This window comes from Daucus carota, chromosome 4 (genome assembly GCF_001625215.2).
Source record: "Daucus carota subsp. sativus chromosome 4, DH1 v3.0, whole genome shotgun sequence".
Lineage (NCBI taxonomy): Eukaryota > Viridiplantae > Streptophyta > Magnoliopsida > Apiales > Apiaceae > Daucus > Daucus carota.
In genome coordinates, this window is record NC_030384.2 from 22735361 (window position 1) to 22744604 (window position 9244).

At 37.4% G+C, this 9244-nt stretch overlaps 1 non-coding gene and 1 pseudogene across 1 annotated transcript; both read right to left on the reverse strand.

Annotated features, from left to right (window-relative positions):
• Positions 1-5009: 5009 nt before the first annotated feature.
• LOC135152529 (5.8S ribosomal RNA) lies at positions 5010-5165 on the reverse strand. The gene has a single exon (XR_010291704.1). It is a non-coding gene; the product is annotated as a 5.8S ribosomal RNA (ribosomal RNA).
• Positions 5166-6447: 1282 nt separating this feature from the next.
• LOC135152258 (ubiquitin-like domain-containing CTD phosphatase) lies at positions 6448-8573 on the reverse strand (annotated as a pseudogene).
• Positions 8574-9244: the final 671 nt, after the last annotated feature.

The window sequence follows — 9244 nt, forward strand, 5'->3', positions numbered from 1 at the left end:
ACACACAATCATAGTAATCACAATCCTCCTTGTCAACAACATCAAACACTCTAGCCACAAACGAAAACGGCACTTTCTTACCCTCCCCCCCAAAAAGCAGCTTTCTTCTTATCAAAATTCTCATCCGGACTAAAATTCACCTTCCCTTTCTTGCACCCGTTTACCAAAACCACAGCACCAACATTCTGACCACATTTCCCCTTACTTTCTTGTTTTACACTTTTTATCAAACACCTGGTGTGCATCATCCAAACTGAAAGGCATATGTTTAGCCTATTTGTAATTAAAGAGGTACCAACTCAACTCTGATAAGAAAGCAAGTTAAATAGCAAGTACTGTTGAAGGAATCCGTACGAAGAACGTCAAGTGATTTATTGAAATTATATGTCTGAAGAATTTCAGGATGCTGCTACACACCACTGGAAGAAGTTCATTAATATGTTCAAGCCTCAGTGTACAAATAATCTTTTGTAGCACGTCCAGAAGTCCAGAAGGTATAAAATTTTAATAGTTTATTTATTCAGAAGATTCCATACCATTGTTACTAATGAAGAAGAACTACGAAGACAAAGAATCGACGAACAAGCCACGTCTCAAATGTTTATTTAATAAAGAATACTTAATTCAGCTAGATACAGATGAACCAGACAGTACATTTGTGTGTCAGCTACTCAGATTAAGTGTTCTGCATCAACTATAAGTGGCCGTTCATTCAAGACGAAGATCTACAACGTTCAACAAAGCCTGGAGTCCCTGCTGCTGAAGGAATATAATTTTATAAGTATTTATTTAATTATTTCACTTGTCAAAACAATTAAATTAGTTGTATAATTTATTTATTAAATTGATTCACCTTCGAATTAATTTAATTTATGAATTTATATGATTAATATAATTAAGTGAGTAATTATTGAATATTTATATAATTAATTAAACTGTTTTTAATGTCTAAAAGACGCGGTATGACATTATCAATGAATGTCATACCGTGTCCACCTTTATGACATTCCTTGCCATGACTTTGTTAAGTCATTCTGATGCTTGTAATATGCTATATCAGTCGGTATGACTTTCTGAAAGAAAGCCATACCGTGTACTGTCAACTGACTTTGTTTGGTATGACTTAAGAAAGTCATACCGTGTCTTTGTGTATGATATTGTTGAAGTCATACCGTGTGTAACCGTATGACATTCACTAATGTCATACCGTTAGAGGCTTCATGACTTAAAAAGTCATACCGCCTGTTGTCCTATGACTTCTATTGATTAAGTCATGCCAACTGACCCTTGAAGGCCAAGAAAAGAAAGTCATACCGCGCCTGGCAGTATGACATTCTTTAAAAATGTCATTCCTTCTTTGTTTTTGGCATGGCTTTGCTTTGTAATGTCATTCCTAAGCTAGAAAGTCATTCCTTTCAATATCATACCTAGTTCCAAGTGTTTTGCCTATATATATGGCTTCACTTCTTCATTTGTATGTTGTTCAAGCATTGTAAAAGCTTTCAAGTTGTTTGTAACTTGCAATTGTTATATCCATAGTTTTCTGTGCTTTGATCACTCGGTTGTTTTAATCACCAAGTTAGAATGCATCCTGTCGAATTTATTCTACGAACTTTAGTGGACATTAAAACGACCCATATTAATTATATAACGACTTAAAACATTGTTATATTAATTAATTAAAATCTGATTAACAAGTTTAATTCAAATCAGATTATTCCGCCGCGATTTTTAGTGACGATTGTATTCAACCCCCCCTTCTACAATCGTTTCAGGACCTAACACAAACTCGTGTTCTCAGCCTCTTTTATAAAAACCGACTCCTGGGTCTTTCGTTTCTTGGCTAGAGAAGCCTCTAACTGGGGGTTTTTTCACAGCGGCTCGAGCTTTTGACAATAAAGCATCGAAAGCCGAGGGGCGTGAAGAAGCCATGGGAAATTGGGTCTGAGAATCGAAGAGAGACGACGTGCAATAGTGGAGTGATTGGGATTTGGGTGTGTGAGGAAGGAGAAAGAGTCGTGAATGGAGTGTAAGCATCGACTGAAATGAAACAATGTGCTTTGAAAATATAAATTATATACAAAGTGAGAGAGAAATGAAAAGAAAGAACAATTTAATCTCTTTAAATGAGGGAATAAAAGAACTGATGAAGTTTTGGTGTTAAAAAATATCTCGTACTAAAAAGCTCTCGCTTAGCGAAAATTCAAAATACCTGCATAAATATTATTTAGACAAGTTGAAAGTGTAAACTCTATTGCAACGCTTTTCTCGAAATATTGCAATTGCCCACAGTTTTGTAATTTCTTAATAAATGTTGATAATCAGTGCAACATTTTTTTGTCTGTTGTAACACATTATAAACTGTTACAGTTGATTTGAAAATTTTTAGTCTATAGCAACACTTTATGCAATATTAATCATTTGGAGCTTGCAATAGGCCAAATATGGCGTAGTGAAAGGACGACCGAGGAATAACCTTTTCCGGGAAAAACGAAGGAGACAGTAAAATGATATTAAAGTTCTTGTCTGAACATTTTCTCTAATAATTATATAGTAGCATGTGATTTCATTTTACACATCCAATAGTGAATGGAGTCAGCTTATAAGAGATACAAAAGCTTTCATTTAGTAGACAAAATTTTGCTTTATCTAAAACTATGTTTAAAAAAGGAAAATTTGATGGAAATTTTCGTAATTAAGGTGCAACTCTTTGGACTAAAGGTGTAAAAAGGGCTGTTTTTTGGCAACATGATTTAATATATAAGGGATTGTATGATATATGGAAGAACCACCACAACAATGAACAAGATGTCAAGAGGGAACAAGGTTCTCAGTATAATAAGAAGCATCGCAAGAGGAAGACGCGGTCCTTAAAAGATCTATATGAATCCACAACTGAAGTTATTGCTCTTGATTAAAATTATATAGGTGAAGTCATAGGTCTTCTTAGTCATGAATGTGTTATGTACGATCTTCATGAGGATAATAGTATCTTCAGTCCTGATATATACACACACACACACAATACACATGCTTGTTTTGCTTTGCAACTAAATAAAAACAATAAATATTATTTCGTTAGCTAAACTAAAAAGCATTTCTCTCATCATCTCTCTCTTGTTGCATCAGGGTCTCACCCTGGCTCACCACACACTCACCTTCACCATCTAAGATGGAACCCACAATCTCTCCTTTTGCCTAGGTGGAATAAATACCCAGCCTCTCACTCTCATTCTCTCCTTTTGCCTGCTCATAAGGCAGCCTCTCCTTTAACTGACCAGCACTCAATCCTAGAATTATAGTAAAAATTATAAGTTCCTCACTAGCAGCTCTTATAACAGCAAGATGCTCAAGTTGACTATCAACTACTAGTGGGATCTCTTCTATCAACGGCTGAGGAATAGCCGTTGATGGCACATTATCACTTATCAACGGCTGACTGCTGTTAAGCTCAGCCGTTGATGGAACTGCACTTAGCGATCGATGAACAATATTAATCGATGAAGTAGAAAGAATAGCAGCTGAGATTTGTGTACACACAATTGTGGAATCTGTGGTGATTGATTTTGCAGGAATTATCACAGAGTTTCCAATTGCATCTTGAAGAATAGGCTCATGATCCAACAGATCCTGTAAAAGATGATCATTAGTTTGAGTAATTGGCTCCTCCAAATTCAGAGTGGAGAATTTGGTTTGGCGAAGTTGTATAGTAAATCAACTTCCTCCATTTGAAAATCTGTGGTAGGAGACAGTGTTTCAACTTGAAGGGGCTGTGACTCCACATTTGCTGGAGCCACATCAACCTATCCTGAGGGAAACTGCGAAGGGAACCAACTACTAGACGGTTCGATTAGTCTTTCGCCCCTATACCCAAGACAGACGAACGATTTGCACGTCAGTATCGCTGCGGGCCTCCACCAGAGTTTCCTCTGGCTTCGCCCCGCTCAGGCATAATTCACCATCTTTCGGGTCCCGACAGGAATGCTCACACTCGAACCCTTCTCAGAAGATCAAGGTCGGTCGGCGGTGCACCCCAAAGGGGGATCCCGCTAATCAGCTTCCTCGCGCCTTACGGGTTAAATCACCCGTTGACTCGCACACATGTCAGACTCCTTGGTCCGTATTTCAAGACGGGCCGAATGGGGAACCCGCAGGACTGTGCCAGGAGCACGCAGATGCCCAGGCACGCCAAGAGGCGCGTGCTGCCAACCATAATCGACACGACGGTGTCTCCGTAGGAGTATCTACAACCCGGGCTTTGGCCGCCGCACCAATCCGCACAAGTCCACACCCCAAGTCGATCGGCGGACCGGCTTGACACTATTCCACATCCGACCTGGGCGCATCGCCGATCCTCATCCGCTTCCCTTCCGACAATTTCAAGAACTCTTTGATTCTCTTTTCAAAGTCCTTTTCATCTTTCCCTCGCGGTACTTGTTTGTTATCGGTCTCTCGCCTGTATTTAGCCTTGGACGGAATTTACCGCCCGATTGGGGCTGCATTCCCAAACAACCCGACTCGTAGACAGCGCCTCATGGTGCAACAGGGTCCGGGCACGACGGGCTCTCACACTCTCTGGCGACCCCTTCCAGGGTACTTGGGCCCGATCCGTCACTGAACACGCTTCTCCAGACTACAATTTGAACAGCATAGCTGCTCAATTTTTAAGCTAGGCTTTTCCTGGTTCGCTCGCCGTTACTAGGGGAATCCTTGTAAGTTTCTTTTCCTCCACTTATTGATATGCTTAAACTCAACAAGTAGTCCCGCCTGACCTGGGGTCACAATCAAAGCGCACACATATCTGTAGTGTTTAAGGGCCCTCGAATTCCCAGTTGTGGCGGAGATACACAACAACACAAGAAGGTCTTCTTACAACCACCGATGATGTGATGCCCATCACCAGAGACTCATTTTTGAGCCCCGCGCACAAACAGCACGGGAGGCCAATTTCCGCCCCTAAACAAAATAAATCTCCCAAGGAGATGATTGGTTAGGGGCAACACGATGCGTGACACCCAGGTAGACGTGCCCTGGGCCTAATGGCTTCGGGCGGAACTTGCATTCAAAGACTCGATGGTTCACGGTATTCTGCAATTCACACCAAGTATCACATTTTGCTACGTTCTTCATCGATGCGAGAGCCGGGATATCCGTTGTCGAGAGTCATTTTGTGCTTTAGACTGTCGCCACTTCCTGCAAACGAGATGCGAACAGACAATTCATTATTTACTTCCTTGGCGCATTAAGCGCCCAGTTGATGGTATTATGCGGTAAACTTCAAAAATAAACAAAATGCGGGAATTTAAATATGAATATAAATTTGTAGACAGCAATTTAGGCCTAATAACCAGAAGATTCTTTCCATACACCTGGGGTCTTAACTACCGTAATTCTACAAAAATTATATGATTTGTAAGGCGAATAGACTATTCAACTTACTTGTAGTGTGTGATTACCATATGCTTAAGCCATAAAAAGGCACTTAAAATGAAGAAACTTCAGCAGATCTTGTCAGCCATATATCTAATATTAATTATGCTTTTTGTCCTTGAGGACCGACTCGTAACTATGGTTTTACTTATCATTTATTAAATTAAGGGAGAGGGGATCCTGATTGACGAAGATAAAAAAGGTAACACATTTCCCGGATCGAGAGTGAGCAAGCCTCTGAGTGGGCTAAATTAATTCTCTATTGGTGTTTACTTGCATGTGAAGAGTGAAGCATAGGATGGACCTTATATATGAAATTTTTAATAATACCAGGGATGAAACAAAGTTATGGATAGTTTCGTACTGATTTTCAAGGAGCTCCAAGCTTGCAGGAAGTTTTGCTATGCTATGGTATATTAGGATGAATGTTGTTAGTTTACTAGTTTCTTTGATCCTTACAGAAACAGATGCTCAAGGATTAAAAGGAACCCCCTCGCTGCAGTACTTATCATTTTACCATCTACTGTACTTGAATCTAAAGGGATGTGTATGTGTGAGTGTGTGTGTGTGTGCTTGTTGAACCTTGTCTTTAACAAGGAAGACGAGGTTCAAACCCTCAATCTCCCATAAAGGGAACGAGGAAGTTGCCACTAGACCACGAACATTACAACTTTATATTAAGGCTCTGTTTGGTTTCTTGCAGGAGATTACTTTTTAGGATATTTTTTGCTGAAATATAATTCCTCAAAAAATATTATCCGCAGAAATTCATCACTGTAAGATTCACAAGGAAAATAATGTTCATAATCATAGGGCAAGAAAATGTTCAGAATTTGAAAAGGAAAAATTATTTCTGCAAAATATGTAATATATTTCTTCATAATTTTCCCAATATCATTTCTAAACTAAAAATGCAAAAGAGAATCAGAAATGTTTTTCAGAAAAATGCTTTCGAATAAACAAACAAACACTTAAAAAATAAAACTTATATTCTAATAATTACAAGGAAGATAATATTTACCCTACAGCCAATTCAGAAGGTTTACTAACACTAGAATCATGAAGATGCTTCATCTCATCAATGGTGGTATCAGTTCTAGTTTCTACCTGCTTCCCCTTTTCTAGCTCTGAACCAATTCCATCAAATTCAGAGCTCAAACTGAAGATTTGTTGCACCTGTTTAAGCTTAGAATCATAAATAGACTTTTGCTCAGAAGAAAGTTTTGTTTTTCTCGGTTAAATAACAGTGCGTAATGGCTGAACAATTTCTCCAATTCTTGACAGTCATTATGATTCAAAAGTATCAGATTGGAGTATTCTTACGTAACCGATGTGTTTGAATATACAGCAAGTACATTAATATAAGCTAACCTCCAATTGCTCAAACCCTCCATATCTATAAAAGTACCGATCAAATGTTACTTCCTCAAGCAATTGATCCTCATCTGCTAGTTCAGTGGATTTTTTTGTCAACTTCAATACCAGTTTCTTCAATTAGTAGATCTATGGTTTCCTTTCCAACATATTCAAGCACTTGCATTCTCCTTGCAGTTAATTCTTTCCCACTCGATATATAGAAGATATTGAAATCCAAAATGAAGGAAACATTAAGTAAAATTCTTCACAAGTAAAAATTAACAAGTAGTCTTAAAGGCATTGTGCAAACCTCAATCAAAGATGGGGTTACAACACTTGCATCACCGAGACTTGTTGTAGAACTTTCCAGTCTGAAGTATACAAGTCAGGATCATTGGTTTGACATATGAAATGACATCATTTTAAACATGAAAAGAACCACAATTTATATACAGTACTCAATTCGACAAGGATGGATTTATCCTAGCAATCTTACTTTGATGATGATGGGTAGTACGTTTTCCATTTCTTGTGATCCAGTGTGCTGAAGTCATCAAGACCCGCAATGGCGAGCAAGTATGCAGCAAGTTCTTAAAGTTCTTGGTCAGCCTGCCTTGCATGAGCTTTTCGGAAATGTCTTGTCATCAACCCATTCTGAGGATTCATCACAAAATTTCTCAGTAGATCATAAATCACTATAGTGTTGCTAGGTTTGTAAAACTGTTATTAAAACATGATATAAGTCAGCTAAGAGTTTCTTCATCATACACGTCATTTTGCACAAAAGCATTTTAAGATAATAAATAAACTCTTCAAAGAACAATCCTCACTTCATATTTAAGTTAATGTCGATCATTAAATTAAACAAAAAGGTCAGATATGAAAATTGAGTAGACCTCTTGAAACTGACTCCATATTAAGCCAAGGGGCTTGCAACCAAATATTTTTCCAGAATTATGTCTCTGATAGAGATCATGGCATAGCGATTAAATATCGTTGTAATCTTATAATCAGGATTATCGAGAACCCAAAATTCTTCCAGTTTTAACTGAATCCACTTCATCCTACAATAATAAGATCCATTAACAAAATTATATTAATTCATTACAGGTACAGAACGTGAAAAAAATCATATACAGTTACACATTATCTTAATAAAGAGTTGACTTATAAGTCCAATTATTATACTTTGAAAAAGGTCAAGTACAACCACTACTTAAACTGGGTGAAGGATTAGTGAACTGACCTGCTTGAAGACCATATCATGACATGATAATGTGGGTAGACAGCGGATAGGAACTCATGAAGACCTGTATTAATGCAATGCAAAGCTTAGTACATGAATAATATATTGTAGGCAAAATATATAACTACTTACCTGGTTGCATGGGCTCGCTGGACCGGTGATCAATTATTGTACCGTCAATACCAAGAACAAGCAATTTTTTAGATGTACGACACTGATGCCGGACTAGGATCTATAAGTCAGCATGAAATTGAAATTAATGACAGATAATAATCAGAGGGAATACAAAATAGAAATATAATTAGGTACAAAATTAATGAAATTAATAAAACATGACTTTGCCAGTCATGGAGAATATAGGAAGTGCTACAAGCCTACAACTGCAATAAATGTCACCTCATATATATTCATCAATACATCTTTGAAGATTCTGCTTATTCACTGATCTATCTTTGATATCAAAAAAATCATCTAATCCTTCAAAATCATCATCAATTTGAATAGAAGTGAGTTGATCCACGACAATATTAGCTTCAGCCATGCTGCATTTCCCCAACAACCTTTAGGCTTTAACTGGAATTAAGATACTAATGCAACTAACGCTAACTAGCTTACAGACACTATATCAATATACAAAAGCAATTGTAGTACAATCACAACCATGTAAACGTTTGAATGTAACCTAAGGGTCCGGCAACATGAAGCAATTCAAACTGAAAAAGTAACAAACGAGGGAAAGCCACAAAGTCATAGGTACAATTTTCCACATAAGACAATACACAGTTCATAAGAAATTTCAACTTCCACCAATAAGCACTAGAAAGAAACTGCACCAATGTAAACAATAACAGCCATGTAAAGATAACCGTTTTACAGATTGAGAAAAAGCAAAGTATTTACTAAAATGACATTAAAAAACAAAGAACAAAACAATAACAATCTAACCTAAGTTAAATGAATTACATTAAACTGCACATATAAATTAACTTGCAATTTAACTCAAGAAATGTTGAAATTCAAGAATACAAACCCAATCATGATCATCTTCGTTTTAGATCTAACAAGTACATCAGATAGAAGTTGAGAATCATCACGTATAAGTTTGGATATATGAGTTTCTCATAGACTATGCGGACTTTTGTGGCTCCCCAAATCTTATGTTTCAAATCTCTAATTGAATCGTTTAGTTAACCATGAAATGTTTTGATACGG